The 18,163-nt window shown below is 41.2% G+C and overlaps 1 long non-coding RNA gene across 2 annotated transcripts; it reads right to left on the reverse strand.

Moving 5' to 3' along the window:
• Window positions 1-2,921: 2,921 nt before the first annotated feature.
• LOC110497573 (uncharacterized) lies at window positions 2,922-15,990 on the reverse strand. Of its 2 annotated transcripts, none has more exons than XR_016491061.1 (3): window positions 15,788-15,990; window positions 11,528-11,806; window positions 2,922-3,321 (listed from the first exon to the last, which is right to left on the reverse strand). It is a non-coding gene; the product is annotated as an uncharacterized LOC110497573 (long non-coding RNA). The 2 variants fall into 2 exon arrangements; XR_016491058.1 differs by lacking the exon at window positions 15,788-15,990 and adding an exon at window positions 13,588-13,850.
• Between the last annotated feature and the right edge of the window lie 2,173 nt (window positions 15,991-18,163).

Here is an 18,163-nt window from a genome sequence, read left to right on the forward strand (position 1 = left end):
CAGCCTCTTGTCAGAGTAAACAACTCCATCAAAACACGATTCTAACTTCAGATTTACCCTATTTCAGAAATTATAACATTAAATATGAGAATATTCGGTTACCTTAGATTTAGCTTACTAATTGACATTTTATCACGTGTCTGAGGCATAGAAATTCACACAAAAAAATACTGAATTCGTATTTTCTAGCACTTTTTCGTATGTTGTCTAGGCATACGTTTTAACACAGTACAAAATACCCTGCCACCCTGCAAATGCCAATTTTAATATCAGGGGAAATTTAGTAAGGCGGGTGCTTGGAAAGCCTACTGTTTCCCACACACCGGGAAATGGGGCGGATTCCGTGCACGTCCTAACGTCTGGTCCTCACGTCACTGCCATTCAGTAGCCTAATGGCAGCTGGCGGTGGGGTCACGCGGAGACGCTTTCTCACACATATGCGTGTGAATCTGTCAAAATACCAGACAACCTGATTGATAAGAACCACTTCCAGAACGCACCGTCTGTCTTGTCCACAATTGTTTTTTTACTCCCGCCTGCATAAATTATTGTGTTATAAGCCTAAATGCAAAAGAAAAGAGCTGAAGCCTAACCCATTGTATTTCAACAGTGTTGTTCGTGTGGCGCTGTCCAATGTACCAATGTACTTAAACAAGACGGCTAAATTATAGGTTGCTTGCTTAGTTGACACTGGCCAGCTTCAAAGTTTTTTTGCAGCATGGTAGATTACAATTGTTTTCATCACCATACTCCTGTGCTACTTTTCTAATTCCAGTTTGGGGCAGGTGTCCTTGGTCCTACTCCCCACCCAATGTGTTATTTTGGTTCCCTACATTTGCCTTCACTTAAAATATTGATAAACATGAAGCAAGACACAAATTATCATTGTACAATGCAAATTGTATAATTCTATTGAAAATAATGCGAAATCCCTTTCTTCAGGGTTTGTAAACAGCATTGTCATCCACATAGTTGCATGTATGCACACGTACACGCATGCACACGTACATGTACATGCACACACACATACACATACAGCAATGTCATCCACATACAGTGCCTTCGGGAAAGTATTCAGACCCTATGACTTTTTACACATTTTGTTATGTTACAGCCTTATTTTAAAGTGGATTAGAAAAAAATCCCGAGCATCTACACACAATACCCCATAATGACAAAGCAAAACACTGGTTTTAGAAGAAAAAAAAATAAGAAATACCTTATCTATATAAGTATTCAGACCATTTGCTATTAGACTCGAAATTGAGCTCAGATGCATCCTGTTTCCATTGATCATCCTTGAGATGTTTCTACAATTTGATTGGAGTCCACCTGTGGTAAATTCAATTGATTGGACGTGATTAGGAAAGGCACACACCTGTCTACATAAGGTCCCACAGTTGACAGTGCATGTCAGAGCAAAAACCAAGCCATGAGGTTGAAGGAATTGCCCGTAGAGCTCCTAGACGGGATTGTGTCACGGCACAGATCTGGAGAATAGTACCAAAACATGGCCTCCATCATTCTTAAATTGAAGAAGTTTGGAACCACCAAGACTCCCCGACTTTCTAGAGATAGTCTCCTTGCCAAACTGAGTAATCGGGGGAGAAGGGCCTTGGTCAACCCGATGGTCACTCTGACAGAGCTCTAGAGTTCCAGAAGGACAACCATCTCTGCAGCACTCCACCAATCAGGCCTTTATGGTAAAGTGGCCAGACGGAAGCCACTCCGCAGTGAAAGGCACATGACAGCCCGCTTGGAGTTTGCCAAAAGGCACCTAAAGGACTCTCAAACCATGAGAAACAAGATTCTCTGGTTTGATGAAACCAAGATTGAACTCTTTGGCCTGAATGCCAAGTGTCACGTCTGGAGGAAACCTGGCACCATCCCTACGGTGAAGCATGGTGGTGGCAGCATCATGCTGTTGGGATGTTTCTCAGCAGCAGGGACTGGGAGACTAGTCAGGATTGAGGCAAAGATGAACTGAGCAAAGTTCAGAGAGATCCTTGGTAAAAACCTGATCTAGAGCACTCAAAGGCGAAGACAACACCCAGCCAAGACAAAGCAGGAGTGGCTTCGGGACAAGTCTCTGAATCTCCTCGAGTGGCCCAGCCAGAGCCCGGACAAAGCTGTACATCCATGCTCTCCATCCAACCTGACAGAGCTTGAGAGGATCTGCAGAGAAGAATGGGAGAAACTCCCCAAATACAGGTGTGTCAAGCTTGTATCGTCATACCCAAGAAGACTCGATGCTGTGATCACTGCCAAAGGCGCTTCAACAAAGTACTGAGCAAAGGGTCTGAATACTTATGTAAATGTGATATTTATGTTTTTATTTTGAATAAATGCAAAAAATGTAAGTATCCTGTTTTTACTTTGTCATTTTGGGGTATTGTGTGTAGATTGATGAGGGGAAAAACCGATTTAATCCATTTTAGAATAAGGCTGTAATGTAACAAAATGTGGAAAAAGCACACACACACACACACACACACACACACACACACACACACACACACACACACACACACACACACACACACAAACACATACATTTTCAGTACTTTTACATCAAATACAGCTGAGTATATGACTGTCACTTGTGATTTGAGAGCATAAGTGGGTTCATAATGTTTTTCATGATTATTTAATTGAATCAGTAAAAGAACAACAAAATCAATCAAGAGTGAAAGTCAAAGTGTGAATGTATTCCATGAAAGAAATATCAGATTTCTCCAATATTTTCTAGTCTCTTGTGATTTGGTTCTGGGTGCTGAGATTAGTATTTTCAGATATTGTCCCACCCCCATTCTATGGAAGGAGATACATTTTTTTGGGGGGGGAACCAGCGTATCTCTTAAGCAGTGGCGGTTCTATCTTTAATGGCTCCCTGGGTGAACCCCCCCCCCCCCCCCCCCCCCCTAACTGTCATTTTTATTCAGACATTAGGAACAACACAAATAATCATAGCATTTAAAACTATATAAATATATACAAAAATAAGACTCAAATAATAAATATCAAAAAGAAGTAACAAAGACAAATAGAAACACATTGTAGTATATAAATACAATTTTAAAAAAGAATCAAATCATTACACTATTACCCTATTGCTAACAAAAAAACACACAAATAAAACTAAATTGCACAAATCTTCCCTCTTCCTTGTCGTGGTCCTCTGGTTGTATAAACTTTGTATGACAGTGACAGAGATGGTTTCCAATAGTCTGATTGTTGTTTAGTGGTTTGGTCCATACTGTACCAGGAACACCAATAGAGTATGCAGAATCTCCCTCCCTACTGACCACTCCACATCCAAACCTGAGAATATAGGACAGAAATAAATGGTTAAGAATCATTAGCATTAGAATGAGGACAAGAGCTACAAAACCTGCAGTTAATAGACAACCACACGAGCACACACACAGACATGCACACACGCATGTATGCAAGCTTATTGGCAAGCTTATAGGAAGCTCAGATGCTCAATCAAGCTGAACGACACCCTACAAGGTTTAACTATAAATGCATTTCACTGCCTACCCGAAACACTTACACAATCTGTAACAATGCCAGATCCTTGGTCAACATGATAGCCACCTCCACAGTCCACTATCGTTATTTAGGCTACCATAACATAATTCATCTTTATTTTTTTGTTAATTTTAGACACTTTCAAACATTTATTCAAGCCTGAAAATGCAAACAGTATTTTTCAATATTTCAGCATGCACTGCACTGTGTGCGTTTCCTCTCCTCCATTTTAACTCTGTATGAATGGAGCTCTGTAGGCTTTAATCACTTCAGGGAGCCGGCCCAAACTCTTTCTCTGTCAATTTTCACCCACTCACCCATTCAAAAAGTCTCTTTCTCTCACCAGATCCACAATGCAGGGTTTGTCCTCTCTCTCTTTGTCCACCTCTGATATATTTTTTGACTGCTCCCACTTCTCAGACGGCATGCAGCGTATGCAAATAGAGACCCTTTCATTTGCAAGACCCCTCCCCTGAACGGGTACAACCTCGAAGGGAACCACACTCACACACGAACAGACTTACAAATGCAAACACTGGCACATACAGACTGACATATCAGTTATTTTACACTGAAAAGTAAAACTGTTATCTGTCCTGGCCTTACCACAGCCATAAGGTGGTTTTGTAACACTGGAGGTTTATGCCATCCAAATGAATCCTCAATTCAACACAACAATATAAGACAATACAACAGAAGCATTCTACTTCAAATATTTGTAGGCAAAGCATGCAGTGAGTGGCAGAGGGAAAAGTTTTAATGTAGGGTCGAGGATGCATGGATTCTCTTCTATATGGTGAGGGTGTTGTTGTAGACTTTGAGGTAGAGTCTAGACAGGGATCAAGGGTGGGGGTTACCCTACACAGATCTACGGAGGGGTAGATTGAAGGAGGGGCCAGACTGGAGCTATGGAGCGTAGACTGAGTACTTGGGTTTTGGGGGTGAACTGTGTGCCTATGGTGGGTTAGATTGTGTGTCTGAAGTTGGGGTGCCAGTGGGGGTTGGGTAACTGGAGTTGTAGTGGGGGGTGGAGGGATAGACTGGAGCTGTAGTGGGGGGTGAAAAATAACCTCACACTCAACATCAACAAAACAAAGGAGGTGGAGGGATAGACTGGAGTTGCAGTGGGACTGGAGCTGTAGTGGGGGGTGAAAAATAACCTCACACTCAACATCAACAAAACAAAGGAGATGATTGTGGACTTCAGGAAACAGCAGAGAGAGCACCCCCTATCCACATCGATGGGACAGTAGTGGAGAGGGTAGTAAGTTTTAAGTTCCTCAGCGTACACATCACGGACAAACTGAATTGGTCCACCCACACAGACAGCGTCGTGAAGAAGGCGCAGCAGCGCCTCTTCAACCTCAGGAGGCTGAATAAATTTGGCTTGTCACCAAAAACACTCACAAACTTCTACAGATGCACAATCGAGAGCATCCTGTCGGGCTGTATCACCGCCTGGTACGACAACTGCTCCGCCCAAAACCGTAAGGCTCTCCAGAGGATAGTGAGGTCTGCACAACACATCACCGGGGGCAAACTACCTGCCCTCCAGGACACCTACACCACCCGATGTCACAGGAAAGCCATAAAGATCATCAAGGACAACAACCACCCGAGCCACTGCCTGTTCACCCCGCTATCATCCAGAAGGCGAGGTCAGTACAGGTGCATCAAAGCAAGGACCGAGAGACTGAAAAACAGCTTCTATCTCAAGGCCATCAGACTGTTAAACAGCCACCACTAACATTGAGTGGCTGCTGCCAACACACTGACTCAACTCCAGCCACTTTAATAATGGGAATTGATGGAAATTGATGGAAAATATATCACTAGCCACTTTAAACAATGCTACTTAATATAATGTTCACATACCCTACATTACTCATCTCATATGTATATGTATATACTGTACTCTATATAATCTACTGCATCTTTATGTAATAAATGTATCACTAGCCACTTTAAACTATGCCACTTTTGTTTACATACCCTACATTACTAATTTCAAATGTATATACTGTACTCGATACCATCTACTGCATCTTGACTATGCCGTTCTGTACCATCACTCATTCATATATCTTTATGTACATATTCTTTATCCCTTTACACTTGTGTGTATAAGGTAGTAGTTTTGGAATTGTTAGGTTAGATTACTTGTTGGTTATTACTGCATTGTCGGAACTAGAAGCACAAGCATTTGTTGTAGTGGGGGATGGGGGATAGACTGCAATTGTAGTGGAGGGATAGACTGGAATGGTAGTGGGGTGGAGGTGGAGGGATAGACTGGAATTGTAGTGGGGTGGAGGTGAAGGGATAGACTGGAATTGTAGTGAGGGTGGAGGGATAGACTGCAATTGTAGTGGAGGGATAGACTGGAATGGTAGTGGGTGGAGGTGAAGGGATAGACTGGAATTGTAGTGGGTGTGGAGGGATAGACTGGAATTGTAGTGGGGGTGGAGGTGGAGCGATAGACTGGAATTGTAGTGGAGGGATAGACTGCAATTGTAGTGGGTGTGGAGGGATAGACTGGAATTGTAGTGGGTGTGGAGGGATAGACTGTAATTGTAGTGGGGGTGGAGGGATAGACTGCAATTGTAGTGAGGTGGAGGAGGATGGATAGACTGGAATTATAGTGGGGTGAAGGTGGAGGGATAGACTGGAATTGTAGTGGGGTGGAGGTGGATGGATAGAATGGAATTGTAGTGGAGGTGGAGGGACAGACTGCAATTGTTGTGGAGGTGGAGGGATAGACTGGAATTGTAGTGGGGTGGTGGGATAGACTGGAGTTGTGGTAAGGAGGTGTCTGATGAGCATAAAGCCCTCCTTCCCTCAGAGCTGACATCCCCCAGCTCTGGGCCTGTGCCGTGTGTGTGTGTGTGTGTGTGTGTGTGTGTGTGTGTGTGTGTGTGTGTGTGTGTGTGTGTGTGTGTGTGTGTGTGTGTGTGTGTGTGTGTGTGTGTGTGTGTGTGTGTGTGTGTGTGTGTGTGTGTGTGTGTGGTGGGGCTGATGTGTCTTAGACAGCTCAGCCTTCTCACTGGTGCACTACCCTCCCCTAGCAACCTCCACAGGGGTCAAAGGGAAAAACAACTCCTCCGCACCACCTCCAAGACCACCTCTCCCACTGGCCAGACACGAGGCAGTTTGACAGCCATGAACATGAACTTGACGAACTTGAACCATAATAAAAAAAATGTAGAAACAAAAAAGCCTGCTCATTATATAACTTTTGATAAGACGGTGATATTTGTCAAAAATAAATTGTGTCAAATAATATAGAATCAGTAGTAGAATGATCAAAATGGAGAAATAACCAGTATGCAGTATCAGTAAGAACTGAGCGTTAGAAATCTATACAGTGTTGACACTGGAAAACTGACACTCCTCTTTCTAAGTGTTCCCTGCTTCTCTCAGTTCGCAAACCTGAAGTATTTCAGAGAAGGAAAAACACAATAATTACAGAACTGTAGATAGTACTATACAGTAGCTATACATCTTCAATCAGATTAAGAGATATGCAAAGATTTTTAAAAAACAGGTCACCCCATCCTCCCTCCTCCAAACTTCATCTTCCCCTAGTGTGATTATACAGTATAAGAGTACTGTAAGCTCAGTCACCTAATTCTCTACTTTCATTGGAGAACAGAAGACCCTTGCTCCAGGACTACTAGGGGCAGACAGACATAATCTGAAAAGTCCTGGATATAGATATTTCTCCTGTGTCTTCCTCTATAAGATACTTAAAGACAAGGCTTTGTGCTAGATTAGTCTCGGCAAGAGTTACATTAAGGAGGACTGATGAGGCCAGCCTGACCCACATTGGACCCACAAATAAATGCGCACACACCCAGAGACGACCCATGAGCCAGGGTTAATATATATCAGAGTGAACGTTTATACTATCCACACAGCGAGAAAGCAGTCCAGAGAGGTAACTGGGGAGCTGAACTTATTTCATTACCTGTTTGTGGGCTACTTAACTTACCTATAGAGAATGGGAAGTGTAGGAACACACATATTTGGGCTCCCGAGTGGCGCAGTGGTTTAGAGCACTGCATTTCAGTGTTAGAGGTATCAATACAGACCCTTGTTCGATTCCAGGCTGTATCACAACCGGCCGTGATTGGGAGTCCCATAGGGCGGCACAGGGTAGGGTTTGGCCGGGGTAGGCAGTCAGTGTAAATAAGAAGTGATGTGCCTATATAAATAAACATGATCACTTTTTGTTTTGACTCTCAATCACTGAAATAACTCCAAACATTAGAAAATACTTTATTCAAATAATAAAATAAATTTAGAAAAAATATCCAACAGGTCCAGAAACCTCAAACAACAGTTATATGATTAAATTAATGCTAGGCTCCAATATATTTTCTAATTCCTTCTATGGTGGTCACCAAAGCCCACACATTACATCCCATATACGGATAGCTACATTTGTTCAGAGATTAAGGTAAAATCTATGGTTGAGGTATCCATACACGGGAGGGGGAATCTTGGGAACATTTAGATCCCAAATCCTCTTGACACCATGTCTTAGTGCCACTGACCTTCATGACCAATCACTGAATGGACATGACCACATTCTTGATTGAAACCTGTTTTTTTGTTAAAGAACAGATTTAAGTCTTCCTCCTTAAGCATCTCAATACTGGCACGTTATAATGACCATCAAGCTATGCCACATTTGACTTGTTTTGGATAATTTTGGTATTTTGTGTTAGAGTTGATTTTCTGTTTTCTGTTTTGATAACAATTGAGGTTTTACTTCCATACCAAATGTATATGATCTGGAACTGTTGGACAGAATGTATTATATATGAACTAACTGTGTTCTTTCCTTCATTTAATGCAACGATGGCTTAGTGTATCATTAAAGAAAACACATAGGGGAACAGTGCATGTCTGTGAACACTGAACAGATATGCATGGACAGTACTGGGGCTGGATGGGGGGTCTAAATGCATGCATGCCCGCTTCCAGTATTTGAAAGAAAAACGTGTCTCACTAAATACTAGTAGAGTGAGCATGAATACATTTAGATCGCCTGACAAATCTGCCTCGGTCGTCACTGTGCCCCTGCCAACGACTGTACCATCTGTCACATAGAGCTGCGCACACGCCCGCGCGCACGCACACACATACGCGCGCACGCATGCGAGCGCACACACACACACACACACACACACACACACACATCCCCCTAATGCTCCATTACTGATATGCAATTCCACACATAGAGATCCTTTGGAAGAGCCTGCGTCTCACTGTTCCTCTACTTACAGTAGCTTGTGCTCTACGCAGGGAGACAGAAGGAAGAAAGATGGCAGCTCACCCTCTACACACTGTCACTTGTCTCTCTCCTCCTCCCACTTAGCATCTCTCTGCATCTCTCTCCCTGTCCTTTTCCACTCCTTTCCACCCATCTGTCTTTCCCCCTTTTCGATGAACAACTGTCATCAGAAATGGCATTCTATAGTTGTTTTTACCTTTTCAAAAAGCAGATTGTCTGTCAAACAGGTTTTCTTTCTCTCTTTGTTTGCTATAACACAGTACACCACTTTAATAGAAAAAGAGATTAAGTATAATATGAGCAAATTGTCTCTCTCTTTCTGTCTCCATCATAGCTCCACTTATGCTGTATAGACATAAAACAAATCGCCCTAATGCAGTTACAGTACATATAGAGCTGTGAGTATCATTCATCTGAATAAAAAGGCAATACATTATGGGCAGGTTCTGATTAAGTCTGTTCCTGGACTGAAAAGCATGCTCAATGGATATTCTCTATTTAAAGTGTATTTTAGTCCAGGACCAGTCTTAATCTGGGTCTGAGAAACCAGCCTTCCAAATATATACGACACATTCGTTAAACCTGCATGATGAAGAAGATGGATGATTAGTCTGCTGTTTAAACACACAGGTTTGCTGACAATGCTCAGTCAATCAATACATCACTTTTCATCTACTTCACCCAAATTGACTACCATTAGATTTCCTCTGATACGGCCAGTGTTTCAGTGTCTTTTCTTTATCTTTACCTGGTTCCTTTGTGGAACCCGTACCATGCACCCCAGAGATAAACAGAGAAAAATTAGGTAGAGGAGGAGAACTTGGCAGAGAAGAAGCACGTCAGACCCACTAATAATACTGAAACACTCCCTGGCTTTGTCTCCAAATCTATTTGATCACTTAAGGCAACACAATCTAGAACGCAAAATACAATACGTTTCTCATACAATCAAAATAAGAGTGATGAGTAACATTTCACTGTGTAAACCTACCCACCATCCCTCAGCCACCCAGCCAACATATCAAATGCACATATTAAACACACACCACACACACATTAAACTCAGTCGCTCACAAGACCCTCCTGATCGGCTGTGAAAGTCTAATGTCTGTGGCATCTGCTCATAGTCTAGTCTGGAGGGCCTTTCCCACCCTGCCCCCGGCCCCAGGCCCTCCAGACCCAGGGCCTGCCGCACCACCAGCCCTTACAATGGTGGGAAAGCATGGGCTTTTTTGAAGGGTGGGTGAGTGGGGTGGGGTGCGGTGGTGGGGTGGGGGTGGGGGTGGGGGGGGTTAAGAGGGGGTAGGGGTGGATGAACAGCCATTGAGGGGGAGAGAAAGTGGGTCTGAATGATAATGTGAAAACGGAAGGCTCTGTTCATTAACACGCGAATTCAGGCTGCAGCTGCACATTGGCCCTTTAAGGAGACTCTCTCTCTCCCCGTTTCAGGTTGTGGCAGAAACAGCCAGGGGCACAGGGCGTTATTCATATCAGACACAAGTCTGATTTTGGTGTGAGTGTGTTTTGCATGTTCATAGAGCTTAATTACCACAGTAGTGGATACATTGAAAGTCATTTGATTAGGATGGCGAACACACACAACCATGAATCAAGGCAGTTGTGCAATATATGCAATGCTATTTCTATAATAGTTGTGAATATAATGGTCTTATCACCAATATTTGGGAGTAGAGTATATACAGAAATGTGGGAGTAATTTATGAGTAAACTATGCTCACACAGATGCAGACACGCACGCATGCACACACACACACACACACACACACACACACACACACACACACACACACACACACACACACACACACACACACACACACACACACACATTTGATTCAATTTTATATAGATTAATATTAATAAAATAATAATTTGAGAATCGCAACACACAATGCAATTAACAGCCGAGCATGAGCCTTTCCTGTTTTACAATCGAACTTGTTCCTGTGAGTCTTTGTGGATAAGAGTATCTGCTTAATTACAAAAAATGTCAATGTAAATCATGCTTGAAGTGTGTTTGATATTCTCCCACGAAAGGTAAATAATTATTCTAGATCAATTATCATTCAACAACTGCACTGTATATTAGTCTTCATCTGAACAAAAACATAATGAGAAGAAGATTGAGAATTAATTAATAACTATTTGCATCAAGCAAACCAACCATCAACACAACCCACACTAGCATATTTTCCTAGAGCACTAAGCCTTTAGCCTTTCAGAACAAAAATGTCCCTGCCACCCTCCAAAACACAACAAAGAATAACCAACTATTATACAGTTACATTATTACATAACATAATCAATGGCTTCTCAGAATAACATATTCTACTTGAGTGGGAGGAATAGGCCTTCAGCATGTGTTCCTCTACTGTAAACTAGGAAAAGACGTTGGGGGCGGGAGGGGAGTAAAGAGTAAAAAGCCGCCATGACAAGAGAAAATGGCAGGCTTTCTTGCAATCCTCCAATCGGTGCCAGCTCATTCATTTTGTTTGCCTCCCAGCCCTCTGCCTCCTCCACCTAGCCCCAACCCATTCTATTCTAATTAGTAGTATCAGATAGGGCGAGGGAAGAAGTGTGAGGTGTGAGGAAATAGGGAACACCCTCCTCTATTCATCACCCACAAACTATTTTTCACCCCAACCCCACCAAACACAGGACCATAATGCAACTCACGTCGTATGCCAGCCCAGCCATCTTAGGTGCTGCAGCAATGTCTCCCAAGATGGCTCCTCTCTGCTCTCAGCGTGCCCATCCTCTGGAGATCTGGCTTTGTCCCCATCTTGGCATAGGCACAGTGTCTCTTGTCTCCCATTTTGCAGTACAGATGGCATTAGAGGCCAGTGGGTAAAGGGGGTGGGGTATTGTGTGGCAATTCTCCTCCTCATTTGCTTTTTTTGATGATTCTGTCCCCTATTTGAGCTCCTTGATCACACCATGTTGTGAATGAGTCGCCTGTGAGGAAGGTAGGTGGAGGAGAGAGGACATGAGAATTAACAATAAAAACAGACACTATGTTATGAGGTTATTATTGCAGATCTGAAACCATGGCAACTACCTCTGCAGTTTATTTATAAGAGACAAATGTGAACACAACATTCCTGTATTGTTCCTTTAGTTCACTATAATGATAACATACAGAAACCAATTCTACAGTGATGTAATACACATTCTACTAACACAGTGATTAAGTAATTATTTCATACAATACGTCTAATACACATTCTACTAACACAGTGATTAAGTAATTATTTCATACCATACGTCTAATACACATTCTACTAACACAGTGATTAAGTAATTATTTCATACCATACTTCTCCACATATTCTACTAACACAGAGGTGAATTGTCTGTCAGCTGCCTCTGGAAGATTGTATGGTAAGCACACGCACACACGCCTCTCCCAGAAGCCTCTCCCCAAATCATAATTTTTACATCATACAACCAGGCTAACAACACCACAATTAATGGAATCAAAGGAAATCTAAATTATTGCAAGATTTTGTGATGGTATACAGAATTCCCAGAATACTGTGAAGACCACACTGAGTGAAAGCATTGGCCCATACCTGCAAGGGAAAAGACCTTGGACTTTTCGCATAAATCCAATCTCCCTATTTGGATCAAAGCAATTAGCCAGGCATGGACTGACAGTGAGCTTCACTGCAGCAGGTAGTTAAGGGGATGAATGAAAACTCATCTCACTTTAGAGCTCTCTAGGCTTTACAATCTCAGTTGCTTAATTCTCTGCCCAAAGCATACAGAGTAGGTGAAGTACCAAGTTCAGATGTTCAAGCCCTGTATCCCGGATGCCCCTGCCCTTGTTATTGAGAGGTAGAGGTCGAGGTATTGGTAGAATTACTCCCAAGCTCTCAGATGCACTTTAATTTTAACTGCAGTCTGCAAGTGTTTTTCTTACCCATGGGTGTATTCTTAGAGTAGGCCTAAACCATTCAACTTCAGTTGCATTGCTAGTGTATTGTTTATTCAAATAGCCTACACTGCCTGAAACACTTAGTGCTTTGACCATTATTTCAAACATCCTTACATTTTTTGTTTTCCTAATGGCTTGAACAAGGAATAGGCCTACTATAATATTTTGCCAAATTGTAAGAGAGATTCATTTCAGTTAGGAGGCCTAATTATGTACACATTGGTGGTGATGACGCTAGAGAGCGCGCGCCGTTCTCTCCGAGTGGGCGCGAGCTGTTTAGCATTCAGCACCATATTCTAGAATGGACGGGACAGCTCCCAAGTGGCCAGGCTCCGCGGATAATCGCCCCAAGAAGACAAACTAATCCAACCAATCGAAACAGATTCATACAACCCCGACTAATGCCACCAACCAAAATTAAATCGAAATCGAAAAACATTTGTCAACATCAGGCCTATTTATTTATTACAAATGTTAAGAGAGGCCTGTAGTCCTTATTAGGCCACAAACATAGTCATTAGGAAACAGCCAAATATGCCAAGAAAAACTGTCGAGAGGGCCATATCAAAACTAAGAAATGTTTTACGATGTCAGTGAGTTGGGAGAAAAGTAGGCTGGGCTGTTCATATTTTTTGTCTGAAATTAAAAAGTCTGCCATTTTTTATTGTTGATTTGATTCGATTTGTAAGCGTTTTACAAAATATTAAAAACACCATAAATTTGTACCAATTCCATTGCAATCAGTGTGACAACAAATATGTTAATTGTTTTAAAATTAACAACATGACGTGTTGCTTACCTTTGAGGTGGAACTTGACGAAACTTGTCAAAAGGCTTAACTTAGTTTTAGGCATACCCTAGGCCTTATTTTCCACCGGAACAAGAATGTGGAAGTAATTTCTACTTTCGGTTATCTAGCTTTATGACAGGTATTTAACACTCATACAGCTAGATAACCAAAGACAGAAAACGACCTCCGGTTCACATTTTCGTAGACTACTTTATCTTGCTGCCTCAGACTCATGACGGATTGGTGAGCGGGTAGTGATGGCGTGCTTCATCAGACACCTTAAGAAAGGAAGAATTACATATATGATTTAAATATGTTTATGACCATTAGGCTATACATTTCCTTTAAAATGATGGCCGAAAATAAGAGGGGAAGAATTATTTTCTATTCTAGAGATGTCTATTTATTCTATTCGTAGATGTCCATGTGGCGTGAAGACAGGACACTGACAGCAAAGCAACAAAGTCATTTTTAAAAGACCAATAAGACCTGGAATAACATGGACTATAAGTGTGTTTATACAGTTTGGCTTGTAATTACAATATAGCACCACTTCTTTCAGGCTATGATAACAAAAAGGCCTATACTGATACACATTATTATTAATAGGCATGTCATTCGATTATATTTACTTTTCTAATATCTATAATAGATTCCAAATAAAACATAATCAATACTAAGTTCCATTAACAAGTAGCCTATAAAATATATAGGGCTACAATCGATTCGAGTTAAAAACTACATGGCCTTTGATTGAATAAAACATATATGTATGTGTAGCTTACCAAAACAAAAAACAAACAAAAAACAGTACGAACAGAGAGGTTCATCATTTGTGTTTGTATCATATGCGCATGCGACCTGGTTTATGTTGAGCCTATATTTCTCTTTCACCAAATTAAATTATTCAAGTATCGTAATTTAGGGGATATCTCTACAACATTTTGGAGATGTTTCCTTGCCAATTTGAGATGTTTTCATTTATCTCGGAGAGAGAAAAATAATGGATATTTTCCTGTAGTCTAGTAGAGATCATAGTCTAGTAAAATAGTATATTATTGTGTTATATCTTGAAAATGACAATTGTAATATTAGTAGGTAATTCAGTAAATGTGATGTGAAAAGTGTTGATTAATTAGCATGACACTGACCTAACCAACAGGTGCTTTGTTACATTTAATTTGGCTAAAATAATTGGACAACACTTACACAGAAATTAAACTATTTTGCTTCCACTGAAAAAAAGGCTAAATTACATTTCTATTTACGAAATTACTAATTAGTTGTGTAAGGGTTTAGGCTGCATAGGGCGTACTGGTTTTGTTTGCATTTGGTCAGTTATTTTCCTTCTATCCATTAATAAATAGGTTACAGAACTACAACCAAATTGAACAGGTCCTTGTCTATAATCAAATTACATAGGCATATAGACAATTGAAAGCAGGCCTAGGTTTACTTATATTCTGGGATTCTTCTTAATCGCAATACTTATTTGTTGTGTATATAATTTTAAGAACAACAACACTAGGCCTAGTTGTGCATACTAGCTTCAAAAACTGATTTGCTCATAGCCTATACGTCCCTGTTTAGAAGTTTAACATATTTAGAGGATGACTTGGACGTGCAATGAAAATGGAGAACAGATCGCACAGGTCTCGGCCCTTTGCCATGCTTCGGTTCAACCACGTTCCGATCTAAAAACCACAAACATACAAGACATGAAAGGAGACCTATTTAACAGACTGTCATATGATTGCAGAGTTGCCTTTGTGTGCTTCTAGGCCTGATCACTTTTAATGAGACTTCGTGCCAATGACCTGCTTTCTGAACCAAGGGCTATTCTCATCAAAAGCAAGGCTATAACCTACACAATTACTGTACTGTAATCTATTACTGAAAATAACACAGTAGGCCTACACTGTTATAATCCTTTGGACAAGAATGTAGGATTATTTTATATTTGATGTAAAGAAATAACATATACCCCAATCTGCTCAATGTCACCGATGCCAGAAGCGCACGCCTATTTCTAAACATGGCACAACTAAAAACCGATAATTGTAAGTAAAAGGCGACCACCAGCAAATCCGACACATCCAAGGTAGCAGGCAGACCATGGAAATGACGAGAGAACAGATTAATTGTAAAATGCAATCAATCCATGGAATAAGATACCATGTCAGTTCTTAGTGATGCTGATATGGCTTACTTGTGTTTTAGGTCCAAGATAAAGAAATATATTTTTGGAATCCCTTTTATTTAGTCTTCAGTTCTATCTTCCCTCCAAGTGAGTATGTCTGGCTAATTCGCGGTCTCACTCTTCATCTGTCGATCCAATCATTGGATAAATACGCACGGTCTTCTCCGGGTTAGTCCGTCTCCTTCACTAGTCCTCCGAGCTCTTACTCGTCTGCTGCGCGCGTCCTCTGTTGACAATTTACGGCCGTCGTGACGTCATTTCAGTGACAGTTCGTTTTATGTCCAATCACAGAACCAGATGTAACCAATGGTTTTTATGTGCGCATGTGTTCGTAAAGTGCATGGGAGCCACGGGTATATAGTCTTTAAATTTCTTATTAACACTTATTGAGTTACTCCATTATCAAGTCAGTGCCAATTGCGACACCTTGGGAATCCAAATGTGCCGGTTATTGAAGCGTTATTGTATGCTTGCGGTTATGATAAGGCAATGCAATCTACACGGAGCAATCTACAGTATAATATATTTGGTGATTCCCAGTTATGGCTTCTTACAACAAACGTTATGACTCATGTTTACTCTATAAATGTAGGCCATCACATAGCCATATAGGGAAAGCCATCACGCAGACACAAAACTAAGAGGTGTTTGTAAATTTCACTTGATAGCTATAATAATTTATGCGTAGGCCTAACTGGTGCGTAAAAGGCTATTATTCATCCAGCAACATTGATTACAATATGGCAACGTACACGTAGGTGATTGATTAATGTCATAGTAGCCTAATTCAGTAACATTAAATTCTAACTGATCTATGGCTGAATGATGACTCAATTCCTATATGGGAGTTTATATTTGATTCGAAGCCATTATATTATTTGAATTGGTGGAATTTGAACTCAGACTTTATTTTTCCATTTGACTAATCTGCCATTAATGAAATTATGACTTTTCTCTCAGAAGTTGGTCCAATGTTCTGGTGTTTATTTTGTTTGTGAACACAAACAACACTTATTGTGGTGTAAATTGAATATATGTCCCAATAAACTTTCCAATTAAATAGATGACTAATGCGCGTTGAAACAGCCTATATGAGTGATGTTTTGAGAATGGCTTTGTCCAAATAACTGTTCGAGCTTGGATATTAATTTCCTGTCAAAAGGGACATGACTGTCTATCTCACAAAAAAAAACTGTGAGCATGTGTAGCCTACAGTTAACCACCTTGCATGGTTTAACTGTATAGCCAATCAGCCAGGTGGTTCAAGATTGACGTCAAAATTGGATGTCTATCCATGTCCTGAGGACGTCAGGAAATGCCTTCAAAACTGGCCACTAGGGGCAGAATTGCGCACAATTATCAGAGTTTCTACACCCAGAGGCGCAACATCGCGAGACTAAGAAGCCAATCTTACTGAAACATACAGTACTCTAGTTAAAAATTGGACACACCTACTCATTCAAGGGTTTTTATTTATTTGGACTATTTTCTACTTTATAGAATAATAGTGAAGACATCAAAACTATGAAATAACACATATGGAATCATGTAGTAACCAAAAAAGTGTTAAACAAATCAAAATATATTTTAGATTTCAGATTCTTCAAAGTAGCCACCCTTTGCCTAAATGACAGCTTTGCACACGCTTGGCATTCTCTCAACCAGCTTCACCTGGAATGCTTTTCTAACAGTCTTGAAGGAGTTCCCACATATGCTGGCTGCTTTTCCTTCACGCTGCGATCCAACTCATCCCAAACCATCTCAATTGGGTTGAGGTCGGGTGATTGTGGAGACCAGGTGCAGCACTCCATCACTCTCCTCGGTCAAACAGCCCTTGCAAAGCCTGGAGGTGTGTTGGGTCATTGTCATTTTGAAAAAAAATGATAGTCCCACTAAATACAAACCAGATGGGATGGCGTATCGCTGCAGAATGCTGCTGTAGCCATGCTGCTGTAGCCATGCTGCTGTAGCCATGCTGGTTAAGTGTGTCTTGAATTCTAAATAAATCACAGACAGTGTCACCAGCAAAGCACCCCCACACCATCACACCTACTCCTCCATGCTTCACGGTGGGAACTACACTCTGCGTCTCACAAAGACATGGCGGTTGGAACTAAAATCTCAAATTTGGACTCTTCAGACCAAAGGATAGATTTCCACCGGTCTAATGTCCATTGCTCATGGTTCTTGCCCTCAAGCAAGTCTCTTCTTATCATTGGTGTCCTTTAGTAGTGGCTTCTTTGCAGCAATTAAATCATGGAAGGCCTGATTCACGCAGTCTCCTCTGAACAGTTGATGTTGAGATGTGCCTGTTACTTGAACTCTATGAAGCATTTATTTGGACTGCAATCTGAGGTGCAGTTAACTCTAACGAACGTATCCTCT

This window comes from Oncorhynchus mykiss, chromosome 2 (genome assembly GCF_057628025.1).
Source record: "Oncorhynchus mykiss isolate SJ-2025 chromosome 2, ASM5762802v1, whole genome shotgun sequence".
NCBI lineage: Eukaryota > Metazoa > Chordata > Actinopteri > Salmoniformes > Salmonidae > Oncorhynchus > Oncorhynchus mykiss.